We start from the raw sequence: 25,412 nt of genomic DNA, 5'->3' as shown, positions 1-25,412 counted from the left end.
GCAAAATAAAACTTAATGGTTACTTTTGGAGAATTCTAGGGAAGCACCTTATTTTTCCAATACCAGTCACTAAAAGGGAAGGAATCGGGCATTCAATTTGCCTTTTCCATAGGAATGGTACATCAGGGTAAACAAAGAATTAGGGGAAAAACATTTTCTAAGGAATTCCAACTAAAAGATGATGAAGTAATATTAGGAGAATTAAAATTTAACTGTTTGGGAGTTCCCGTCGTGGCGCAGTGGTTAACGAACCTGACTAGGAACCATGAGGTTGTGGGTTCGATCCCTGCCCTTGCTCAGTGGGTTAATGATCCGGCGTTGCCGTGAGCTGTGGTGTAGGTTGCAGATGCGGCTCAGATCCCGCGTTGCTGTGGCTCTGGCGTAGGCCGGTGGCTGCAGCTCCGATTAAACCCCTAGCCTGGGAACCTCCACATGCCATGGGAGCAGCCCAAGAAATATCAAAAAGACAAAAAAAAAAAAAAAATTTAACTGTTTGGAATTCTTATTAATAAAAGAATGGATACAGGCCAAAAATTGCAAACTATATATAGCCAGTAGGTCAAATCTGGCTCATAAGGTTTATATGCGACCAGCGAGCTAACAATGGCTTTTACATTTGTAAAGAGATGTAAAAAGACACAAAGAAAATTACTCGATAGGGATTTTATATGACCCACAACACCTAAAATATTTATCTGGCCCTTCACAGAATGTTTGCCTACCCTTGATCTAGTCAACTCTCTAGGCTTTTTGTTTTACCATTAAGTAAAAAGTTGATGAAACATCAAAAAGATTGGATGAAGTTAACAACCTAATCCACATACTATGGTCTGAATCTGCCTTCCACGGAAATTTACGTGGTGAAACCCTAACCCCCCAAAGGCGATTTTGAGGTGAATAGGTCATGGGGGTAGAGTCCTCAAGAGTGGGATTAGTGCTCTTTTATTTTGAGGCTCCAGAGAGATGTCTTGCCCCTTCCACCATGTGGAAGAAGAAGGTGATGATGATGAATCAGGAGAAAGACCCTCAGCAGAAGGTGACCAGGCTGACATCTTGAACTTAGACTTCTTAGCCTCAGGAGCTCTGAGCAATACATTTCTGTCGTTTACAAACTACCCAGTGGCAGAGCGCCCATTGTGACTCAGTGATAACACACCTGACTAATATCCATGAGGATGCGGGTTGGATTCCTGTCCTTGTTCAGTAGGTTGAGGATCTGGCATTGCAGTGAGCTGTGGTGTAAGTTGCAGATGTGGCTCGGATTCCACATTGCTGTGGTGTAGGCTGGCAGCTGCTGCTCTGATTGGACCCCTAGCCTTTGGCCCTAAAAAGCAAATAAACCAACAAACTACCCAATGGCATTGTGTTACAGCAGCCCAAAGAGACTAAGATAGCAGAATTTAACAAAAGTAAGATACCTGGACATAAGCCTCCTGCTATGACGGCATAAGTGGCACACACCACCTGCTATGAAGTATTCTTGCCAGAATTCTAAACTCTGATCAAGCTTCTAGATCTAATTTCCAATTTACAGAAGAAACTGGGGATAAAGAAGCATATTAAATAACAATGGGATATAATCAACAAAATCCAGAATGTGAGAAACTAGGACAAATGAAATGATTTCCTAAAAAGGCAAGAGAAAAACCAAACAACAGATGAAAAAAATACGTAAAAGGCCCGGTGAGTAACATTGGCCTGGGCCGACGCAGACTTTCTTAGGAATGACCTCAATGTCCCTCTTCTCACACTTGTTTCCTTGGAAACATAAGAGTTAAGATAAATTTAGGTTGTTATGTCTGCTGTATGGAACTGCCCCTGGTACTCAGCAAAATGGTGTGCAGGGCTGGCCTACTTAACAGAGTAGCTTAAAAAATTAGTGGAAAAATGAGGCTGAGTCTTCACTGTGTCAAAGTGGCATCCATAGACCTTGGCTCTTGACCATGGCAGGTGAAGTACTCAATGGAGGTGAGGGCTAAAAGTCCATATTAAGTGTAGGTAGGCCAGGTGTCCTGAAGAGATGAAAGTATAGTACCTGCTATGTCCCCTTTCTTTGGTCCTTCTCTGAATTAAAATAAAAGCAGCATTAGGTTAAAATCACTTGAGTCTCCAAGTCTGATGGTCAAGCTGGACCCATAACCAGTGCTGTGGTGGTGCAGCTATATCAACCAAAAGCAGTGTGTGGATCTCCTTTGGGTCCTGATTCAAAAGAACCAACTGTAAAGATGGGTGGGGCAGAAGGAGAGGGGGAATGAACAAGAGCATCAACTGTGAAAGTTTTGAGACTGACTAGTAGGTATTTGTTAATAGAAAGGAAATTTATTTATTTATTTATTTATTTTTGCCTTTTCTAGGGCCGCACCCGAGGCATATGGAGGTTCCCAGGCTACGGTCAAATCAGAGCTGTAGCCGCCAGCCTATGCCACAGCCACAGCAATGCTGGATCCTCAACCTCCTGAGTGAGGCCAGGGATCAAACCCAAAACCTCATGGTTCCTAGTTGGATTCGTTAACCACTGAGCCATGATGGGAACTCCAGGAAATTATTAATTTTATTTTATTAATGGTATTGCAATAGTTTCTTTCTCCCCCATAATGGAAGGGAAAAGAACAAATAATATCTTTTCTTTAGAGATACATAACTGAAATATCTACCAATTAAATAACACAATATCTGGAACTTGCTGCAAAATAATAAAGTTGTGCTACAGCAGGTAAGGGACGGGCAAGTGGGAGGCACATGAAATAATATGGGTTGCCCATTAGTTAATAATAATGCAGCTTGGTAGGGCCCTGAAGGTCCATTATACTATCTTCTCTATGTGCTTGAAGTTTTCCATTATTAAAAAAATAAATGTGGAAAAGTAAAAGGTAGAAAACTAGTATCCAAAATAAAGGATGGCAATCCGTGTACAGGGACATCCACCTATTTTATATTTAGGAAATTTTTTCTCCTATTACAAAACTGTAATACTAGGCAAAGTGAATATTCCTTAGTAACTCCTACTCATAACACTCCAAAAATAAAATTATCTTCCTTCGGGGAGTTATATTTTTAAGAGAAAAAAATCAGCTAAAAATACAATTTAAAGGATGAGCCACCAATCCTCACTGCCTGTCACTCTTCGAGGACTTGAGCAACTCGTCTGTGCCTCCTTTCTTCCTTTCTAAATTTAACTATTCTTCAATGGCTACCTCTCTATTTTGCTGGCTTTATTGTGTTCAACGGAATATTTATTGAGTATCCCCTAGAATGAGGCATTCAGCTGAGAGAGGACAAGAAGAGAAAGAAGTGTGTGGCCTCCTCAGGCCAATGCCTCATCTCACAGATACCAGGTACAAAAACTATTCGCAGTATACAAAAATATCAACCCATTAAATTCTCTGCTACATAGTTGGCTACTTAAGAGATATCCTTATTCAGCATGCTGGATTTCTATTATGTGATTTCAGAAAAAGGCAGAAATACATGTTAAAAATCACTAGTGATATGAAGTAAAACATCCTTTTCTAAAATATTATTTGAAGCTAAAACAGGCATGGCCCTCAGATGCTGACCAGTAACTTGAAATACACACTGCATTAAGGAAGGAATGTGTGTGTGTGTGTGTGTGTGTGTGTGTGTGTGTGTGTGTGCGGTGTCATGTGTGTGCATGTGCAGTGTGGGGGGTGTGTGTGTGTGAGAGGAAGGAATGGTCGTATGGGTGACACTTGGGACTGGGAGCTCCAGCTCTAGCTGAATACTCTTAATTAGGAAACACTGACCTTAGATGTCTGTTACAGTAAGTTGTTTTGGAAAGAGTCCTCAGGCAAAAAGATCACAGATTTTGTTATGCTTTCCACTATAAACAAGTCTTTGCTCTCCCCCGATAAAAACACTGTGGTTTCTGCAAGCAACATTGATGGAGCCAAAACGCATGTACGCTTTTTGCCTCCAAAAAAGATCTTCTGGATTCTACTTCAAATACTGTAGCTGAGAATTAAGCTATATGCAGTGAAAGAGAATTATATCATGTAGTCAAAAAGAGAATGTGAAAAATCCCCCTTAGCATAAAATCAAAGAACAGCAGTTTACTTAGTGATCAGAGGCTATATTTCAGGTACTCCTTGAAAAATGAGCCTGGTTTCACATATTAGAAAAACACATTTATTTTCTAAAAGAATACAGAATACATTTAACACTCTTGGTTTCTATCACCACCTTATACTAACAACAGCACATCTAATCCCAATTTCCCTCCTAAAAACCAGAACCAAATTTTCAAAGGACTCCTGAAAATCTCTCACAGGCACCCCCAAACACAGGCTCAAAACTCAACCACTCATCTTTGTCTCACCACCAAACTTTCTTCTCTTGCACTCCTGTCTGCAAGAACATCATGGCAGTGCCCCGTCAGAAACCACAGGCATCGTGTCTCCCGTTTCCATCACTCCCCTTTCTGCATTCAATCAACAAACAAAGGCATGACACATTTTTTTCTATAAAGGGCCCAAAAGTAAATATTTTTCAGGCCAGTCTTTCCAGGCCAAAAGGCAATGTCATGGCTATTAAGTAGGTACTTATATAATAAGAGAAAAAAAAAATCCATAAGCTTTTTACTGATAACGTTTGAAATATAATAATACATTTTTGTAATACATGTCAATTAATGAGAAAAACAGAATTCTTTCTTTGTGGGAGACAGTATTTTACTTAATTTCAGCTCAGAGTTAATGTCTCCTCATCAAAATCATTTACAAATGTCCATCTGTAAAGACTGATGGGTGGAGAGATTTTATTTATTTTCCCTTTGAAAATGTCTTTTCACACAGATAGGTAATGGCAAATATGATATCAATATACAAGCATGACTCTAATTCAGCATATGCATCACCTGGAAAGCATCTACAGGATTCTAGATGTTTGCCTTTTAGCATGCCACTACAATGCAGGTTAATCACTTCTAGCACACTTAAATGGATTGTGAAGTTTGGAAATTTCCTTTGCTTTGGACAAAAAAATGCTGCTAGGACTATATTTGAGGTACAAAAAAAAAATGCTGCTAGGACTATATTTGAAGCTCAAAAAATATATCTAACTACAAATCTAAGTCGGAATGGAGAGCATGGTTCTTGTTTCAAGTTCTGAGAGTTGGACATTACTTGTGATGCAAACAGTTGCTAACAAGGTGAATTTACTCTAGTAGGAGTTTTACATATATAAGTTCCATTTTACCTTTTCATTTTATCAAATCTTTAGAGAAAACTAATTTCCAAAGCCATTTCGTGTTTAGTAACAGTAGTGAAGAGTAGTTCTCATTCAGAAAAAAATCTCAACTTTAGCCCTATGTCCAAAAAAAAAAAAAAACTTGCCACCACTAAGTCACCAACTTTGTGTAGTAAGACAAGTCACTATATTTAGCTTTAGTTTCTGACAAAAATTCATGGAACTGACAAGGGCTAAGTCTGTAAGAAAAACCAGAAGTTCAACAATGACACCACTGGTTCAATAATACATGACAAGATTCAAGTATTTTCTGCCTGTGAATAATACAGTGAATAACTATATGCTTTAAACACCCTACAATTTCCCCTTTGTAAATCTGTCTAAGATTTTTCTTTTTCTTTTTTCTTTCTTTTTTTTTTTTTTTTTTTGTCTTTTCTAGGGCCGTACCCATGGCATATGGAGGTTCCCAGGCTAGGGGTCTAATTGGAGCTGTAGCCGCCGGCCACAGCCACAGCCACACCAGATCCAAACCTACACCACAGCTCACGGCAACAGTGGATCCTCAACCCAATGAGCGAGGCCAGGGATCAAACCCACAACCTCATGGTTCTTAGTCGGATTCGTTTCCACTAAGCCACGACGGGAACTCCCTAAGATGTTTAACACATCTTAGCAGATTCCACTTCAGCTTATACTGAATTACTACCGTCTCTGTAAATATTCTCACCTGTACATTGTTCCACACAGGTAGTTCAGAGAGGCTCACTCTTCCTTAACTACAAATTCACCACTGACTCTCTAATAAACAACAATGGAGAAGTACGGGAAGCATCTGTTGACTAATCAAGACCCAAAGAAAACCACACAAATTCATTTGTCTTGGTTTTTAATTAACACTGGTGTAACTCTCCATGGCCTCAACTCTCTGAGCAACTGTTCTCACCTAATATCTGACAAACAAGTTTATTTTCACTGGACACACTTCCTCAGCCGTACAATCAAACAGGATTTAATTAAATCACTATTGATGAACAGCTTTTCTTGCTCAACTAAACAAGAGCACTCATCAGAAACTTAATTTGGTTGCAGCCTCATTTTCAGTTTTTACTTTTGTAGAGAAATTCTGCTGTGAACACACATTCCACTTTAAATGGCCTAATCTTTCTGATTGCTGCTTTCCTATGAATTGGGAATACTGTGATGAGTGCTTAGTCTGGTTATGTCAAGGCATCTTGTGTTCTTTTAGCTCAGTCCCACTGGATAATAAACACAGTGCTCTGCCATCTAATTTGATAACAAAATTATCCACATTACACTGTATCTTAAAAGTAAGACATTCAAAGTATACTTTTGTCTTGTTCTGGAAAGATGGCTAAGCCCTGGTAATAAAAAATAAAGTATTGGAATGGATAAGCAATGAGATCCTGCTGCACAGCACTGGGAACTATATCTTGTCGTTTTTGATGGAGCATGATGGAGATTAATAATGCGAGAAAAAGCATATATACATATACTTGTGACTGGGTCACTTTGCTGTACAGTATAAAATTGACAGAACACTATAAACTATAACGGAAAAAAATAAAAATCTGACCACCCACATACTTGGTGATTCCCTGCACTATGGACACACAGTACTCAGGAGACTGCTGCACTGGTGGCTGGAATTTACTACAGCAATCGCAGGAGAAAAGGACCTATCAGGGGACAAGGGGGGTTGTCCTGTACAGGGCTCTGGTTTTCTGTTTTAGGAAGGGCCACACAGAATGCACCCCCTTTCCAGGAGTGAAATGGACTGACATACGATATTTCGGCCTAGGAGAGCCTGCCTGAGACTCAGCAGAGTTTTTATTTCGGGATAGTCACAGAAGCACAGTAACTGGTTAGCAGGCAAAACAGTCTTACCAATTAAGACAATATTCTTTTATTTATTTTTTCTTTATTTTGCCTTTTTTAGGGTTGAACCCACAGCCTATGGAGGTTCCCAGGCTAGGGGTCAAATGAGAGCTACAGCTGCCGGCCTACACCACAGCCACAGCAACACAGGATCCAAGGAGTGTCTGCGACTACACCACAGCTCACAGCAATGCCGGATCCTTAACCCACGCACTGAGCAAGACCAGGGATCAAATCCGCATCCTCACGGATGCTAGTCAGATTTGTTTCCACGGAGCCACCCAGGAACTCCAAATTTTTTTTTTTAATTTTATTTTTTCAATTCAGGTAAAATTCTAAATCTAGATTTTTCCAGATGCCAGAAAAGAGTCTCCCCTGACGCTCCATCCTCCAGCTCCAACCAGGCCCTTCTAAAGACAGCAACTCCATACCTCCTATATTAACTCCTTCCTGCTCAGCACTGCATATATTCCCTGTTGTTACTGCTCAGCTCTGCCACTGTAGCACAAACCACAGTCACAGACAATTAAAAAAATATTGAGTATGACTGCTTACCAATAAAACTTTATTTATGGGTATTGAAATGTAAATTTCATATAATTTTCATGTGTTTATTTTTCTCTTGATTTTTTTCCAGCTGTTTAAAAATGTAAAAAAATCATTCTTCAATTATAGGCTGTACCAACAAAGACAGTGGCTGGATATAGATTTGGATCGTTTTCTATGCCCTGAACTAACCCATCACCTGCATTCTTTTTTGCCCTTTTTTTTTTTTTTGGTCTTTTTAGGGCCACATCCATGGCATATGGAGATTCCCAGGCTAGGGGTTCAATCGGAACTGAAGCCACCAGCCTACATACACCACAGGCCCAGCAACACTGGATCCAAGCTGCGTCTGTGACCTACACCATAGCTCATGGTAATGCCAGATCCTTAACCCACTGAGCAAGGCCAGGGATCAAACCTGCATCCTCATGGATACTAGTCAGATGCGTTTCTGCTGAGCCACAATGGGAACTCCAGGACCACATTTTTTAATAAAGAAATAAGTTAAACAGGTGTATGCATTTGCCAAAATTCAGCAAGTATACTCTTAACATGTACATATTCCACTGCTTCTAAATTTTATATAAAAAACTGTAAAACAAATACTGACCTCTAGTTAAGGACATCTGATGAGGTATTGAGAGGGAAATGTTCTGATGACTGCAATTTAATTTGAAATGTGTTTTAAAAAAATAAGATGAATTGATGAATATGTAGAAGGGGATGAATGAATAAATACATAATAACAAAGACAGTAAAATGTTAATGATAAAATCTTCATGGTGAATGTGTAGGTAATCACTGTAAAACTTTGCCGTTTGAGATTGTTCGTAATAAAATTTTGGGAAAATGGAACAAGTCTGCTTTGGAGAAGTCTGCAGATCCTCCCTGGGAAGCCTAAAGGCCAGTCTTGCAGGATGGGGTATATACTCTACTCATTGCCTGAAACAACAATCTGGACCCCCAAGGGTAGCAGCGGGGCAGTGCCTCTCATAATTATACCCAATGATGACCCACTCTAACTATTTTTTAAACTCCCTGTGAGTCTGAATTAACTCGGAAGAGTTAAAGCCTATGGAGATCACTCCACAAGGGGCCATGATAATATGTCTACTAACTGAAAGCTAAGCCTGCACCCCACCCCACCCATGCCTTTGCTATTATGCACCTTTTGTATTACTATGTCTGATGGTGAAAATTAACAAGAAACTATAATGGCTCTCTACAGGCAAGCCCGCCCAGTGAAAAAATGCCCCAGAAGTGAAGCTATGGGTCAGCCCTGGGCTTAGAACTCTGGCCAAATATGGGAAAAAGGAAGAAGCAGCCAAGTAAGGAAATCATAAATCTCACCCTCTCGGCCAGAAGTTTTTAATATGGGTCCCTGAATCCTAAGGGCATACATACGGATTTCAAGGAATCTGTGCCCTCCATCAAATTAGACAGAAACATTTTAAAAGGTATAGTCACGTGTCTTTTTTCCTGCTGATGAAAGGATTATCATCAGTTATTAATTAAGACTGGTAAAAATCACTGGCTGAAATGTATTCCCAGATGGAGGTACACGACATCAGCTATGTATGAGGACGATGCCAATAACTCCCTGTCCGTGAAACAGCTGGGCTGCACTACCTGTAACGGTAATTTCCCACATTCCACCTTCCATTCTCTTACTTGTACCCCCTGACAAGAGCTCAACAGCACTGGCTGGTGGACTATGAATGACATCTGTGAAAACTGTCAGGCCATGTGTGAAACTAGGTAATGCAGAATAAACAATCATAAATACGTTAACCGTAAGTACCTAGATTACACATACGCATGTACACACATACACACACACACACAGAGCTAATTTAAAAAAAGCAAACAAAGGTGTTCTCTGTTACCAGCAAAATGTGATCTAGTTTATACTCAGTTTTCTTCCTTTTCCCTGATTTTTTTTCTTTTTTTGCTTTTTAGGGCGGCACCTGAGGCACGTGGAGGTTCCCAGGCTAGGGGTCAAATCACAGCTGTAGCTGCCAGCCTACACCACAGCCACAGCAAGGCAGGATCCAAGCCATAGCTACGACCTACACCACAGCTCACGACAATGCTGGATCCTTAACCCACTGAAGGAGGCCAGGGATCGAACCTGAAACCTCATGGTTTCCAGTCAGATTCACTTCCACTGTGCCAGGACAGGAACTTCTGATTTTTTTTTTTTTTTAATATTCTTAAGAAGATACCATGGTGGTAGATGAGATTTTTCAGGGGAAAAGGAAAATTTGATGTAATTAAATATGTTCAAATTCCTAAAGGCATCCAAAGAATTAAAGATGCTTGGTGTAGGAGTTCTTGTCGTGGCTCAGCAGAAACAAATTTGACTAGCAAACATGAGGACGCAGGTTGGACCCCTGGCCTCGTTCAGTAGGTTAAGGATCCGGCATTGCCGTGAGCCATGGTGCAGGTTGCAGATGAGGCTTGGATCTGGTGTTGCTGTGGCTGTGGCAGAAGCCAGCAGCTACAGCTCCAATAGGACTCCTAGCCTGGGGAACTCCATTATGCAGAGGATGCGGCCCTAAAAAAACAACAAAAAAAAGATGCTGGGTGTGACAGCTTGAGAAGCATTTTATATATACTTGGAAACACCTGTGCAGTAAGGACAGTGAACATACATAATGACCCCATAGGTTCCTTTGTGACCCATGTAATTGTTCCCTGCCTTCATTCCAGACCTCTGGTCTCAGGAAACCACGGATCTGCTCTTAACTATAGGTTTGTTTGCATATTCTGTAATTTTACATAGATGGTACAATGCAACAGTATGTGATAGTTCTGCCTGGGTTATTGTGTTCTGCATGATTATTTTGAGTTTTGTCCATACTTTTGTATGTATCAAAATCTAATTTCTTTCTTTCTTTCCTTCTTTCCTTCCTTCCTTCCTCTCTTCCTCTTCCTTTCTTTAACACGTCCAATCCTTTATTGCACCGGCAAGGCTAGGAGCTGCCCTCAAGAGTGGGGTCCCAGTCTGGCATCAGTGGTGCCCTATTCCACCTGGGGGAAGCAGCCTCCTCTGACAGGCTACTTGGTTTTTCTTGCTCCTTTTTGCATGAAGATCTAATTCAGGTACTCCCAGCCCTCCCTGGAGTTCCCCTGGAGGAGGCCACTGACAGAGGTGGCATCACTGTGATGATGCCTGAATTGCAAAAGCTAATTTCTTTATTTCGCTGGGTAACAGTCTATTGCATGCCTGTCCGACTGTTTTTTGGTCTGGTAAAGGATGCTGGGTTGATTCCAATTTTAGGCTATTACACATAAAGCTCCTAGGAACATTTGATTTAACCAAAAAAAGACAGCACCAGCTTTATGAGTATACGCTAATCCGACAGTTCCAGCAGAGCAGGGTGCTTCTAGATACTGGAGGAACCCATGCTGCTGGTTTTCCACTATTACAAATTTTCACAGTCAGCCTGTGCAAAAGAGGGATTTTCGGTTCTTCCAAATGTATGATTAAGATGATTAAACGGCGAATATGAGGACCTGATTATGATTTTACAGTGTCTATTCAGACAGAAAAAGTTAAATCTAAACAAATCATTATGATGAAGTAGCCAAATACCATGAGACTTTTGCAGTTTTTACAGACACAAGTTCCGAAGCAGTAAGTAGATCTTCATGCAAAAAGGAGCAAGAAAAACTGCAGTGCTGGTGAGCACATGTGCATAAAGGTAAAGGGAGTATACGGACATCATTGGACATCGGCTTAATTATAAGTCCAACCCTTTCTTCTGTGACTGGGACATTTCTGTTGTAACCAGATTCCACTCTTGCCCATTCCCACCTCCATCAACAACAGAATACTTCTGAAAGTTGTCTTCTGATCAACAAATGGTGACCAGCATGAACTGCCAAAATGGAAAAGAGTCCTCTTTAATGGGAATTGACACCACGTAATTAAAAAGTTTTATTTAATAAATCAAATCATGACGTAATCCTGCCATTTAACTGTCTTATTCATCTCACATGACCCAGAGGTGACAATATTCCATTTACTACAGAAGATAAATTCACTAAGGCTTCCTTTACCCTCGGCAACTGTTCCAAAGCTCAGGTCTTCTCAAGCATACAAACCAGATGACTTTGCCTCCTACTTAAATAAGCTATAAACCACTTCCACAAAATTCAATCGCATGCCTTGGTTCTCCATGTAAATTTCTTAATCTATTTTTTTTCTTTGTAGGACAAACCAATAATATAAATGTCATATAGTAACACTGATTTTTTTGTAGAGTACAAGGTTCTATGAATTTTAGCCCATGTATAGACATACAGAACCACCACAGTAAAGACAGGTAAGAGATCTATCATCCAAACACACTCCCTCTTGCTATCCCTTTACAGACACACTTGCCCTACCTCTACCCACTGCAAACCATTGCCCTCTTCTCCATCACCATCATTTTCTCTTTTCTCGAACGTCATATAAATAAATCACACAGTAATAGCCCTTTATGACTGGCTTCTTCCACTTGGCACAGTTTTTGAGATTCGCCCAAGATGCTGAGGGGAAGTCATTCATTCTTTTATAGTGCTCAGTAGGATTCCATTGAATGAATGTAACATAATTTATTCATTCACCTCCTAAAGGATATATGAATTTTTTCTTTCAATTTTGTACAATTAAGAAGGGAGCTGCTATGAATGTTTGCGTGCAGGTTTTTCTGTGAATTTAAGTTTTCGTCTCCTATATCCAGAAGTGGGATTATTGGTCACATGGTAAGTTTATTTTTTTGCTTGTTTGTTTTGTCTTTTTATGGTCACACCCAGGGCATATGGAAGTTCCTAGGCGAGGGGCCTAGTAGGAGCCATAGCCTCTGGCATATGCCACAGCAACGCCAGATCTAAGCCATGTCTTCGACCTACACCACAGCTCATGGCAATGCCGGATCCTTAACCCACTGAGCGAGGCCAGGGATCAAACCCACATCCTCATGGATACTAGTCAGGTTTGTTAACTGCTGAGTCATGACAGGAACTCTCATCACATGGTAAGTTTATGTTTAACTTTTTAAGGAAACCAAAAAAGTGTTTAACAAAGTAGCTGTATCATTTTGCATCTCCGCCAACTACATAGTATAAGAATTCCAGTTATTTCACAAGCCTGTCAATACATGGTACTGTCAGTATTTCTAAGTTTTAGTCAATCAGATGGGCTGAAGGAACCCTAGTAGTAACAAAACTGAAAAACTTTGCATGTACGTATTTGCTATGTGAATGTTCCCTTTGCTGTAGTGCCTATTCAAGTCTCTTGTCCATTTTTCAGTTGGGTTGTTTTTGTTCATACAGCGTCTTAAGAGGTTCTTATATATTCTGACATAAGTCCTGTGCTTGGGTATTTAAATGTTTTCTCCCAGTTTGTAGATAATTTTTATTCTCTTAAAGGCACCATTCACACAGCAAAAGTTGTTCACTTTGATAAAGTCCACTTTTCATCCGTTTACAGATTGTGCTTTGGGTGTCATGTCTAAGAACTCTGCCGAACCACTGGTCTGGCCAAAAAAATATTCTGCTTTGTTTTCTTCTGTAATTTTTAAAACATAAATTTTACATTTGGACTTCTGATCCTTTTGGCGTGAGTTTAGATCCTTTGGGGTTTAGGTCAACATTCTTCCTTTTTTCACATGAATAGTCAACTCTTCCAACACATTTTGCTGAAAATACTGCTTTCTCCCTTGAACACCTTAGTTGAAAATCAACTGGCTAGTTTGTGTGGGTCTATTTCTTGCTCTTCAGTCTCCAATGACGTAGGTGCCTTTTCCTTCACCCCTACCATACTGTCTTGGCTTATAGTAAGTTTTAAAACAGGGTGGTATGATTCCTCCAATTTTATTATTTTTCAAAACTGCTTGAGATAACTCTAGTTCCTTTGTCTTTCTATATAAAATGGAAATTTAGAATCAGCTTGTCCGTATCTTTAAAAAGGAAAAATTCAGTTGGAATTTGTACTGAAATTACTTCGAATCTACAGATGAACTTGCGAGAGAATTTATACCTTTACTACGTTGAGTCTTCTAATTTATAAACTTTACATATCTATCTTTAAGGTCTTTTTTGACTTCTTCTGTTTTATAGTTTTGAAAATACATAATGTGTTAGAGTTACACATAAGTACTTTTACCTAATTTCTTTAGAGCTACTGTGTAAAAGAAATTTTTTAAAATTTCAGTTTCCAACTATACATTGCTAGTATGCAGAAATATGATTCATTCTTGGTGAGTTTACACTGTACCCTTGTTAAACTCATGTCTAAGTTCTAGGAGTGTTATGGTAGATTTCATACAGGACTGTCTATGTAGATAATCATATCATGTGTGAATAGCTATGGTTTCATTTCTTCTTTTATTTTCATACAACTGAGCCCTGGCACATCTAACATTGACCCCCTTGGGAAGAAATCAGATAGTTACCATTCTTAGATGTCACATCTAAAAACAGGACTGTCTCACAAGGGTCATTTGTAGCAGCCACCCTGGTGTTAACATACTCAACCTACTAGTTCTAGTCTCCTTCCTTTGCCCTTGCAACTTGTGTTGTCATGGTCCTAACGTTTCTGACATTCAACTCAACCCCAGCAGTGAACAGTGTGACATTCAAATAGTATATGCTGTGCATGAGAAAAACACAGCGATATGAGAACTCTATAATACACTCATTGCTGCTGCTTCTAAAAGAATAAACCAACTTTCTATAACTTACTCAACATAAAGCAAACTGAGGCAACAACCTTTGGTAAAAACTTAGATCTATGCAACCTAAGGAAATGCAGTGTTAAAAACAACTGGCATCAAAATGAAGTCAGTCAGTGATAATACTGCTTAGAAAACTAAGCTCTGAGAAGGGTATGAGGAGGTCTGATGAAGTGAATAAACCAGTTTTTCTCAACCAGTGTCTCAAGATAATTACTACCAAAAATAATCTAAGTGATCATTTTCTCAGTTCTTCCAAGAATGGAAAATAGCTATTTACTAGTCTAAGTATGCAGGAGTTGAGATAATTCATCAACCACAGTGAATATTCAGGTGTTAAATTTAGGCTTCATTTTCTCAGAAAGCACAAACTGAGAAAGGCTGGAATATATGGTCAAGACTCAGGAAATAGCAAGAGGAACTTTAGAATGAAAACATACCATTATTGAATCATAAGAACTTTTTTATTAAGAGCTTCTATATCCTAGTCACTACTAGGTGCTAGAGATAAACACATAAACTACAGGAATAACTGTCAGATAAAGAGGAGAACCAGACATATTGAGAGGAAAGGCAAATGGGTGAACAGAAGAGGGACACGAGGAGGTGCGAAGTCTGGAGTTCTTGTGAAGGTTCTCTCACATCAAAAGACAATCCTTAAGTCTCAAAACCCTCTTTACTCCACGTAATCCAGTTCACTCAATGGAAAGATTTATTGTTTTCCATGGTTTACTTGCCAAACATTAATGGCCAAAGTGATACCATTTTCTGGTGTTTTGATCAATATTTGGTTCAATACTACTAAATGATATTCATTTTTATGATGTCTTGCAGACCACGAACACTTTTAATCTTTCCACCGAGCTCTAAAACCCAAAAGGTTGTCAGAGCGGTCTCTTTCTGTCTGTCATGCACCAAATTCTTCTACAAGTGAGTGGGATATGCAGGTCCCCAGATGTTGGGCTGTTGGATCCAGTGGTCCTTAGTTTTATCATCTATGAGAAAAAACATTTTAAACCGCCAAAATCTTTTCCAGTTCGAACAATCTCTAAATACACAGATCTACCAAAAGGAGTTTTAATCATCCAAGAATAGATTCATATTAAGAAGGTGTGTGGGCAGTTAGTATTTGGCCATGAGACTACAAATAATAAAGGAATTCATTAAATAGTTTGTAAAGGTTAACCCTAATTAAACGAGTTTGCTTTTTTTTCCTATCCTTAAATTTTAAAAAGGCATCAGACTGGAGTTCCCTTCATGGCTCAGCAGTTAACGAGCCTGACTAGGACCCATGAGGATGAGGGTTCGATCCCTGGTCTCGATCAGTGGGTTAAGGATCCGGCACTGCTGTGAGCTGTGGTGTAGGTCACAGGCACAGTTCAGGTCCTGCGTTGCTGTGGCTGTGGCGTAGGCTGGCAGCTATAGCTCTGATTGGATCCCCAACCTGGGAACCTCCATGTGCTCCGAGTGCGGCCCTAAAATACCGGGGGAAAAAAAAAAGAGCCTCAGACTATTCTCATTAGCTGGCAAAAGCTCTTAGGCAGTAAAACCCATTACTAAATAGCTTAAATAAAACTGCTGCTCACTACACGAACTATCATGTTACTCTAAGATACATCCAAATATCTGGCAAGGAAATGTTGCAAGGGACATATACATATTATTTACAACAGACATTGTTAAGTTCTACTAGTTCTTTCTTATCTGGTGTACCAAAACAAGGAGGCTTTTAAAAAAAATCATAATTATATAAAAGCCAAAGATGTGGGTTCTAGGGTTCTAGGTCTATCTTTCTCTCTTTCTTTCCTCCTTCCTTCCTTCATGCACTCAAAAAAAAAAAAAAAAATTGAATGGTCCAGCAATTTGATTACCCAAAATGCCTATGCTGTTTTAGAAAGAATTAACATCACACGTGGGTAAAGTCTAATTAATAATGGTGACATTGGTAACGATCACATATGCAGCAATTACTTCTGCCAGGTGTTATTCTAAGATGTAGACAGATGTACTTAGTTCTCGCAAGCCTATGAAACAGACACTATTTTATTATTATTTCCATTTTATAGATAAGAACTCTGACCCACAAAGAAACTTGCCCGAAGTCAGACATGAAGCATTGGAGCTAGGATTTAGACCCAAGAAGTTGGACTCCGAATTATACTCCTAACACTAGGCCAAGTGGCCTTCCACATTCAATAAGTGAGGCTGCAAATTTTAGCTATTTCTATACTAAGAAGGTAGCTCCAAAAACATTAATCTCTTCAACCTCAGTTTCTATAAAATGGAAATAATGATGAAGACTTCATAGTGAAGTAAAAATATGTACCCTCTTAATTGTTAGCATTGTAAATGACAATGTTTTGGAAAGTAATTTGAGTCTATATTCCAAGGCCCATAAAAAGGTTCTGAACCTTGACATAATAATTCCACTTCTGGAGTTCCCATCATGGCTCCGTGGAAATAAATCTGACTCGACTCCATGAGCACTGGGTTTGATCTCTGGCCTCGCTCAGTGGGTTAAGGATCTGGTGTTGCCGTGAGCTGTGGTGCAGGTTGCGAACATGGCTCAGACCTAGCCTGGGAACCTCGGCCCTAAAAACACAAAAAATAAATTAATTGCAGTTCTCATCGTGGGTCAGTGGTTAACGAACCCAACTAGTATCCATGAGGGTTCCATCCCTGGCCTTCTTCAGTGGATTAAGGATCCAGCGTTACCATGAGCTGTGGTGTAGGTCACAGACACAGCTAAGATCCCACATTGCTGTGGCTGTGGCGGAGGCTGGCAGCTACAGCTCCGATTCAACCCCTAGCCTGGGAACCTCCATATGCCATGGGTGTGGCCCTAAAAAGACAGAAAACAAATAAATAAAATAATTCCACTTCTGTAAATTCATCCTACTGAAATATATTTGAAAATCTATGCTTTTACATACATAATAGTACGTTTGACATGCCAAACAATTTGAAGACCATCAGAACAGAAAGAAAATAAAAAGACAAAGGTAAATTTACAAAGTACTATGTTCTAAAAAGAACAGTTAATCTAGCCTAGACCATAAGAGCTACTTTTTGGCTGCTGTCACTATATCTCAATTCAGGAAACAAGTTCTGCCAGGGTCCACGCTTCCAAAACAGCAACAACAACAAGAGACTAATGATTCTATATCACATGGGTGATGCCTCAAGACCAAACTACTCTAGTAACCAAAGTATCCTGCTTATAAGAGAACCTCATGAGAAGACAAGAAATAGAGAAGATGGAAGAATGTGGATGGGTAAGGAAAAAAGCAAAGACTTAAAGAAGATAAAGACACTGCAAGACAAAAGAAATCAGAAAATAGAGAGACGGCAGGATCGACTAATTAAAGTTATCTGGGAACCACTAAGATAAAAGCATAAAAGAAACCAAAATATTAGGCAAGCCATACTAATGCTGCTTCAAATAAGCATTTGTGACGTATATCAGGAAAACAATCTACCCATGAGTCCTAGTCACGTTTGGATTCTGAATTAGGATATGCAAAAATGAGAAAACCAAATCAACAATCAAAAAAAGAAATCCTGAAATATCTACCTTTTTCTTACTCCCATCATTCGTTCACCTTTGAAAATCTATCACAGAATTTAAAGTTAAGGGAGTATTAAATTATGTTAGTTATATTCCAAATAGAAAGTCTGGGCAACAAAAGCTACAATAAAATTAAGAAAATTAATCATTTGATATATTACTATAAAAAGCAAAATATGTAAGTGCAAGCCAACTCGGTTATACAGAAGCTTCTAATTCTGCCAAACAGCAAGGAGCAACTGTCAAGCATCACTAAATTGCACTAAAATACACTGTCAGCAGCAGCAGAACCTCAATCTCCACTGTCTCCTCGTAGGCAGTGGATGCAGACAAACATTTTTGTCCAAATGTGAAAATTTTTCAAAATTGTGTTTGTTTTTATTGCTATTATTTTGTGTTTTACTTTGCACATAATTTAGAATTAAAATAGGAATATAAAAAAAAGATTGATAGTTGAAATAAGAATGAGAAAGAAGGAGTAAGCAAAAGAAGTCTTAACAATTCCATTCCTTGGAAGTGAAATCAGCTGTTTAACAGAGTAGATACAGAGTCAGCATTCAAGGGATCATGGGTTGCCTGAATCCAAAGTGAGAACAATATGCGACAATGGATGATGATGGAATTCTCAACAATAATCAATTACTAAAAAGGGCCCCCTGCAGCCAACTTGCTATACAAGTTATACACTACTGTTGTACAAGACCACTTTCTGCCATCATATACCACACAAGTCCTATTTTATTCATCCTCTATTCTGGTGGTCATTTCTAGGTATGTAATTCTAAGTCATATATATATATATATATATATATATATATGACTGATAATTGTTATATTCCATGAAGACTAAAACAGAGCTATTTACCAGTTAACTAAACTGTACTAGTGATAAAAGACTCATGGGGGTAGTAATAAAATAGGTAAATCTTGTTTATTTTATTACACTTAGTAGAGTATCTGATACCTATGATTATCTGTAAATGTTAAATAAATCAGTGAATGAGTAAAGAATAAATAAATGAATATGTGAACAAACCAATGAATAAAGCAGATGACCACCAATCTTGACTGGGGATATGAAAAGGTTACAAGTCCTAAATAAAAATATCCATCTTGTTCTCATAAACTTATGTGCAGAATACATATGTGCAGAAAGAAGAAAAACAGGTGGGGAAAAGGCAGTGGGGGACGAGAAGAGATTAAAAATCCCATTTCAGACAGTCTATGTTTTCCTCGAGAGCAGTAATGGAACATTACATAAAAGGTACTTTACAAGGTAGAAAAAGCTTCCTAAATCCGTATTATCTCTCACCATTAATATTTATTTTAAGGACAAATTTAAAAAGAACCACAAAAATACACATTACAAATCACGGAGATACACACACTGTCTAAAAGTAGAAATCAGGATTTTCAAAGATGACCTTGCCTTAAACCCAGTTTCCTTAGTGGATTTACAGAAAAACAGACATTCCTCAGAGACTACTTCATCAGATAAAGTAAATGAGGTCTTGACTACATGCACTATTGCCTTTTTAAAAAGCCAAACAAAGCATTCTGCTTTGTCAGGGTTAGCAAAAATAAAAACGGGTGCTACCATGCTGAGAGGTAGCAAAATAAAAACGAAGTGGTTTTGGAAATAAATATGAGATATACATTATTTTTCTATTGAAAAAACTGGCAGGCCTTTGTCCATAATCACATGTGTATCCAATTATACTTAATTAAAGTTGGGCAACACAAGTTTTGGGTTTTTTCCCCCTTCCTGATAGGGCTAGAAAACAAGTTTTCTGGAAGCAAGAGGAAAAATTGACAAATGGCAGGTCTTTGGAAACACCCATTTGCCCACTCCTACTGAGTCCTTCCAAGTGTACCCTAACTCAAGAACTGGTTTAAAAAAAAAAAAAAAAAAAAAAAAAAGACAACCTGATCTCTAAATCTATATGATTGAGCAGTCCTATCCTTTAAACACTTTAAGAGGAAATTCCATTCCATTGGATAAACTTGCTCCACCTGCAGAAGTATGCAATATAAGAGCAGAAATTCTCCCAGACCACCTCCACTTGACAGTCCATGTTGTCCATTCTCTTTGCAAAAATCTGGGGCCCAAAGCATCTTTTTTGAGTTTAGAAGGCTATCCTCTAGATTAGTACCAAGCTTTAGCTCTACCTGGCTTTCCATTCAACTAACTAAACAACATGCAGTTCAAATGCGAAGATAGAAAACTGGGCTAGAAGCCAGGGATCCTGTGGTTTACTGGAAAAAGAACTGGTTAGATGATGTGGTTCTGCCACTTGCTGCTCCATGGTCTTAAATAAACTGCAATCTAATTAAGCCTGAGGTTTGTCTTTGGTATAGTTGTCACAGTAATAAATTTACTGATAATTATATTGAACAGATACTATGTGCCCTCACTGCGTCAGATGATCTCCTTAAATTCTCACAACACTGTTACTATTTCCATCTTATAGATGAGAAAACTGTGATCCATAGAGGGGTTGAATATCTTGTATAATATCACACACCAGATGACAAAGTGATGAGGCCAAGTTTGAACCCAAGCGATCTTGAGCTATCTCTTTCTAGCCTTTCCCCTAAGCATTCCCTTATTCAAACCCCCCCCCCCCCAACACACACAACTGATACACTCATCACTCTCTGTATAAGACACTGGCTTTCACAATTCAATACCACTGTTCATGGCGCGGGGAGGACGAGCCACCTGTTTAAGTTACCTGTGAAGCCACCTAGGAGGTAAACTTTGGGAGACAGCCTAAATATCCACTTTCTATGGAAGCTTCTTCTAATTCACCCAACAATCCATTATGCTCCCAAGTAAATAACTTTGTCCACTCTGCTACTATTATACTCACAATGTAGTAATTTCATTGTTTTGTGCTGATTTTACTCTCTCCCCTGTGGGATTCTCAAGGGCAGATGACATTGAAGGCATGTTCCTTTCAATCCTCTGCACTTAACAAATCTTCAACTCTGGTTGTTGAATAAATGAACGTCCAGAAACAGGGTTCTTTAGTTTTCTTAAAGAGCAAGCATAAAGACTTTTGACACATGACATAAAATGATAAATTTTCAGGGAGTTCCTGTTGTGGCTCAGTGGTTAACGAATCCGACTAGGAACCATGAGGTTTTGGGTTTGATCCCTGGCCTTGCTCAGTGGGTTAAGGATCCGGCGTTGTCATGAGCTATGGTGTCAGTCGCAGACGCGGCTCGCATCTGGTGTTGCTGTGGCTCTGGTGTAGGTCGGCAGCTACAGCTCCGATTTGACCCTAGCCTTGGAACATTCATATGCCGCGGAGCGGCCCTAGAAAAGGCAAAAAGACAAAAAAAAAAAAAAAAAAAAAAAAAAGATAAATTTTCTAAACTATAAAAACATCTGTGAGTATTTATAACTAATATACATCCCCACCACACAATCTATGAACTAATCTAGAGTGACCCATTCTACTCAACTAACTCTAAGTTTTCTTTAATGACATGTAAAAATTTGAGCATCTTTAAATTTAAAAGTTATTCAACTTTCCTCAAACTAAATAATTTTGTTTACCAGAAATTGGTAAGCAAGAGGCACTTTTTAAATTAGAGCCATTGGATATTCTGTAACATGCTAGAATTTGAAACAGCTTTTAAAAATCAGCCTTTTCTGGAGCTCCCGTTGTGGCTCAGCAGTTAACGAACCCGACTAGCATCCACGAGGATGCAGGTTCAATCCCTGGCCTCGCTCAGTGGGTTAAGGATCCAGCATTGCCATGAGCTGTGTTATAGGTCACAGATATGGCTGGGATCCCGCATTGCTGTGGCTGTGGCATGGGCCGGCCACTACAGCTCTGATTAGACCCCTAGCCTGGGAACTTCCATATGCTGCAGGTGTGGCCCTTAAAAAAAAAAAAAGAAAAGAAAAAGAAAAAATCAAACTTTTCTTTATATATAATTACTAGGAAAGTTATATATTCATTTCAAAGTTTATGTAAAATAATGATCACATAAAGAAGAATTTACAAAAGTTAAGATTAAGTCCCCATCCTGATGCTGCTGAAAATTTTTAACTGGGCGGCTTACTTAAAGGCACTTATTAAACCAGCACGTGAAAGTTCTACAACTTAACAGTAATTACTCCACAGGTATGAGCCAATAGTGCCATCCACTGTTCTTATGAATCATCTCTCCCAATTACAGTTTTGATCATGCACTAAAAATAATATTACCTAAAATTGTATTTGCATAATATTTAAGTAAAAATAAGGTAGATGGGGATTTTACTGACACTATCAAAAAAGCAATGAATTTTAGGACAACTAGTTTGGGGTTGAAAAGTAAAAATGTAACAAGTTCAAAACTGCCATAAATACTTCAATTTCACACATTTAATTGTTTGAGATAAGCTTCACTTCATTCATGGTCCAAATTAACATTTTTTTTTTTCCCTACAAAACAATCATCTATTGTGCCAGGGGAAAGTAATTAGCATTATATTCCAGCTCAGCCAGAAAACTTTTTCTGCATTTAAGTAACACTGCTGTCACTAAAATACTAAAATACTTATGAAGTGATTAATGTGAGCAAGACACTGTACTAAAAGCTACAGGAGAGACTAAGATTAATTTATGTTTACTTGTCAAACATTGGCTTAAAATTGAACAAGTGAAACACGAGGTTGAGAAGCTAACAATGAATCAGATAAAACTCCTAACTTTAAATTCTAGTATCACCGTCGCCTCCCTGGCCTAAATAGCCCAAAGTATGAAGAGAAAGGAAGGGGAGAGGAGATCTTGAAGAATGTTGGCAGAGTATAAGCTAGAGCAAGATCACAGTTCTAAAGAAACGTGCCCACAATGGCTGCATATACAGTAGGCAGCATGTGTCCATGTTACAAAAGAGACCGGCTCCTAGAGGTTACCCAATTTCTTTGAGTCATGCCATTAGAAAACAACAGTGACCCCAAACTCCAAGCACAGAGCTCTCTCCAGGGTACCATAAACCCTACTATCCTCTCCTAATAGGCTGATGCCACGTTCAGGCCCATGACTAAGAGATAAGTTTCCTGGCCTCCATAAGTTCACGGAAGAACAAATATAATAACAAGTTATCTACTCATCTTAGGGATATGCTAGAAGGAAAGCTATAACCTCTAGATTCAAATTTCACATGGGCCAGGTTAGGTCTTTACTTTCAAAAGAATTTAATGTCAAGGGCATAACATAAAATATGCGAGTTATTCTGAGCTACAACTCTAAGAATGGTCTCCCTTTGCTAGTGTTTAACTAGAAGGGCTAGCTTCCAGAGATTACTGGTATGTTTCAGCTGTCTTTTCTGATTGGTCAGCAGCAGAGGCTTTGCAAATTAGCAAAATAAATTACAGAAGTTAAGTTTTCATTTGTGAAAGTACTGGTTAACTACTAAACACAAGTAATTAATTAATAGCATTAAAAGACAGTATAAATAGGACCCCATTAGGGAAATCAGTGGCACTCACCATAAGCTGACTGGCTAAAATATTTGCCAGAGTAAAGAATCTTGCAACAACCTAGCTGAGACCAGGGTTTCTCAAACTATCTACAGTGACAGACCAGGATTTTTTATTTCCAACCTCTTATAAACCAGTATTTTTGTCAAATACAATGAAAAGGAATTATGAGACATCACAGCAACATTAAGCCATTTTAAAAATTTCTAAGATGACTGATCTAAACTTATATTCTTGTCACAGACCAGTCATCAAGAGTTAATAACCCAGCACTGGTCCATGGACCACACTTTGGGTAGCATGGGCTTGGACCATTAAAGATATTATTCTGTCTTGGTCCCTACTTTACCCTCACTCCAGACACTGGGTAGAAGATTCTAGTGCCTAAGGCTGACAATATTGTCTCAGCTGGCTCAAGTGAACCTTTAGTGATGAGGTTTGATTTAATCACACCCAAAGGAGAAGAATTAGAACTCCATCAGACTTACAAGGACAGCTGGATGGTACCAGCTTGCTTAGTAAACATTCATTGCAAATTTTGGACTGGGACTTGCTTTCATTATAACCTGACAGCTGCGTTGTAGAAAAGCAACTAATCCTCACTGATAGCTGCTACTGTCTATAAAAAACAACAACAAAGAACAAAAAGCAAAAAAACTCTATTGCTATTTTAAAAAAAAAGAGTTGTACATGACAAAACTGCTTACATTAATTTTCAGTCCTCGGTGCCGAATATATATAAAAAGTTATACTGATCCATAATTTCTAAATAAAATACTATTATGCCTGCTGAATTCTTTTGGGAAAATGTTTTATATTGAGATACTGACTCTTGAAGAAAGGTGTCAAGACCTAACAGATGTCTCTGAGGATGGCATCCAGGCTGAGGGAGCAATTCTCAGAGAGCAGATTCAGACTAGGGTTGCAATTATTACAATCAGGACATTTGGACAACAGTATAGTATAACTGAAAAAAATAAGAGTATCTTATTTGTTGACACCATGCTAAGATACAAGAACTTAATGAATCATTATTGAATATATTAAATGTGTATCTATTTCAAAGAGATCATAATACAAAATATCCCAAATTTTATTCCCCCAAAATATTAAAAAGATTCACCCTAGTGCAAAGAGTGATACTGTATATATTCAAACTCCCAACAGGATCTTTTTGGAACCTTAATTCAGGCTTTTTAAGAGCATTTCAAATTAAATGTTACCTCTAAAAAATTTTTTAATAGAATGTAATCTTCTGAAAGCTACAATTTAAAAGTAACATAGAGGGAGTTCCCATTGTGGCTCAGCAGGTTAAGAACCTGACTAATATCCATGAGGATGCAGGTTCAATCCCTAGCCTCACTCAGTTGGTTAAGGATCTGGCATTGCTACAAGCTACGGTGTAGGTTGCAGACACAGCTCAGATCTTGCGATGGTGTGGCTGTAGCATAGGCTGGCAGCTATAGGTCCAATTCGACCCCTAGCCAGGAACTTCCATATGCCTCGGGCTTGGCCATAAACAGAAGAAAAGATCAGTAAATAAATAAAAGTAACATGAAAAGACAGTATTTGAGGCTTATATTTTCCACATGTGTACTGGCAATAGTATAGTCTTCTTGGACGACACAGGTCAAGGAGAAGGCCTTTTGAATATGTTGCTGCCGCTGCATCTCCTAGACGGACAGGAGGACAAGATCTGAGTATCTCTTGCCTCTTAAACTCAGACATCGGAGAAGTCACTGCTGGGTACCTTCACCCCTACAAGAGTGTCATGCTGGGACCTAGAAGTATTCTCCACAATACAGAACAGCCTAAGACCCAAATCTTCCTGGTATAGGAGCAGCAATTAACTCCTTTTTATAGCTGCATGTTTTGGGTTATTTCTGTCAATGTCAGCTCCCTGTTGATTTGGGAAATGTTTATCTTTGTATATGTCATAATAACTAACACAATATCTGATAATGTGGTAAGCACATGATAATTATATGTT

General features: G+C 38.8%; 1 protein-coding gene and 1 long non-coding RNA gene across 51 annotated transcripts in view; both read right to left on the bottom strand.

Annotated features, from left to right (window-relative positions):
- The window catches only part of CDKAL1 (CDK5 regulatory subunit associated protein 1 like 1), a 951,913-nt gene that overhangs the window by 701,913 nt on the left and 224,588 nt on the right, over positions 1-25,412 (bottom strand). The gene's annotated exons all lie outside the window — the stretch shown is intronic.
- Positions 10,584-18,597, bottom strand: LOC146401214 (uncharacterized). Its single transcript, XR_014809735.1, has 2 exons — positions 15,749-18,597; positions 10,584-12,556 (listed from the first exon to the last, which is right to left on the bottom strand). It is a non-coding gene; the product is annotated as an uncharacterized LOC146401214 (long non-coding RNA).

The sequence above is a fragment of the Sus scrofa genome, chromosome 7, assembly GCF_054392235.1.
Source record: "Sus scrofa isolate SSC_HxYL_T2T_F1_AM1 chromosome 7, Sscrofa_HxYL_maternal_Yorkshire_Landrace_v2.0, whole genome shotgun sequence".
NCBI classification, from domain to species: domain Eukaryota; kingdom Metazoa; phylum Chordata; class Mammalia; order Artiodactyla; family Suidae; genus Sus; species Sus scrofa.
The sequence above is the reverse complement of the archived record's forward strand: the minus strand, read 5'-3'. Positions and strand labels throughout refer to the sequence as shown.